We start from the raw sequence: 2022 nt of genomic DNA, 5'->3' as shown, positions 1-2022 counted from the left end.
TTCAGCTTCGTGGGGTGGCTGCGCTTCGTGGGGCGTTTGGGTTTATCGGGAGCTTTGCAGGTCACCGGGCACCCCACTCCCAGAGGTTGGGGGGTTTCCTGCTTTAAAGCGTTAGAAAACTAAAGGAGATCTGAAGCCGCTTGCCTCTGTTGAAGCCAAACACTAAGCACTGTAGAAGTCGCTTTTTCCCCAAATTTCCACCCTAAAATACCCAGTTCTACAAACTTGCGTGCGTTTTGCCAGTCTTGCCCCTGTGTTTAATGTTCTATGGACTGTAGCAGCCATCAGCCCCAACAGCAACATTCATAGGCCTATTCCACAGGTTTTACACCGGGCAGGTTGTTTTTCTTTCAGCTCGTCTTTAGGCAAGTCTTTGTAAATCTAGGCTTTGATCTGAAACCGTCACCTTGCCGTTAGTTTTTAAAAACAAATGTTTGGCTAGTGAGTTGTGAGACTGGCAAAAGTGCAAGCCCCTGCCTCCAAAAATCCTGATTTTTTTAGAGGTTTTTTTTGTCCACATTTGCTTTCGTTCTCAGAAGATAATTCATCCAAGCATTCGGAGAAGTAGTCACAGGGCCACTCGCAGGGGGCTCTGCTGTGGTCCCTTACAAAAGCCGATGCGCGTAGAGCTTGTATTTAATGTAAAGTTACAAATTTACCGTGGCACGTCGGTACCGTGGCAGTTTGTGTAAAAAGCCCAGGTGAGCTTTGCTTGAGGTTTCCTCAGCGACGGCGTGAGGTGGGAGCGTGCGAGGGCAATGAGAGAGACTCGCGATCAGCGATGCTCATTTTGTGCCTTCCGTCATCTTTTAAGTCTACTGAAATAAGTGGTTGTTCCCTCTCCCATCCTATTATTTTCCTTTTTTCCTGGCATGTATCTGGGAGCTCAGTGAGACTGGAAAATTGATCTGGCAAAATTTTTTTTGGGGGGGATGTGTGTGTGGGGAGTTGTTTTCCCCTCTCCACCTGCATCAGCTCCTTGACCTGATTTTCTGTGCAGGTAGAGCAGCAGCTGCAGTGTGGGGGAGCTGGTTTCATCAGGTGTTTTCATACTTGCTTAAGGTGGTCACCAGACTTCAGGCTTCAGCTGGTTTTTTAACAGTCGTGGTAATCCCATCTAAGGGCAGGCGGGGGCCCAAGGCACGCTGCTTCCTCGCTCCCTTGTGGAAAGGGTTGTCTCTGGTTCTGGGTCTGCTGGGGTTTGTGCACTGGTTTGACTGAAAGCTGCTTTTGTCTCGGGAGGAAGGGGAGTGTAGAGGGGTCACTTCACAATTTTTCTAGGCCTGTGCAGAACAGGAGCGGGAAGGGGGTGTAGCCACCCCGTCAGCGGCAGCGTGGCTTTAAATTGGCCAAGGTGGCTGTGAAACTGCATCCTACGGTTGCAGTCAGCTGGGCTGCGAATAACCCGTCTGGGCGAAGGAGTACCTGCACCTAGCTGTTGATTTCTGTTGTTGCAGTTGCATTTATACAACAGGGAATACAACCATGGTTTAAACAAATCATGTTTTGTTTTTTTTTTATGGGATTGGATCATTTGGCAGGAACGGTTTTGAGCATAGCTGTGCAAAACCGATAGCGGAGGGAGCAAGAGCTCCTGCAGCATCTCCTAGAGAAGCTGGTGGTTCATGGCCAAGACAGGCGCACTCTTCACTGGGTAAAAAACCGGCTTGATGCCCGAGCCCAGAGAATTGTGGTCAATGGAGTTAAATCCAGTTGGCAGCTGGTCCCAAGCTGGTCCCTGGTGTCCTCCAGGGCTCAGTTTTGGTGCCAGTTCTGTTTAACATCTTTATCAATGACCTGGGCGAGGGGATCGAGGGCACCCCCAGTCAGTTTGCAGATGGCTCCGAGCTGGGTGGGAGTGTGGATCTGCTGGGGGGAGGGGGCTCTGCAGGGGGACCTGGCCAGGCTGGATCCATGGGCCCAGCCCAACTGGGTGAGGGTCAACAAGGCCAAGGGCTGGGTCCTGCCCTGGGGTCACAACAACCCCAGGCAACGCTCCAGGCGTGGGGCAGAGGGGCTGGC

This window comes from Egretta garzetta, unplaced genomic scaffold (genome assembly GCF_000687185.1).
Source record: "Egretta garzetta isolate BGI_Z169 unplaced genomic scaffold, ASM68718v1 scaffold141, whole genome shotgun sequence".
Taxonomy (NCBI): domain Eukaryota; kingdom Metazoa; phylum Chordata; class Aves; order Pelecaniformes; family Ardeidae; genus Egretta; species Egretta garzetta.
The sequence above is the reverse complement of the archived record's forward strand: the minus strand, read 5'-3'. Positions refer to the sequence as shown.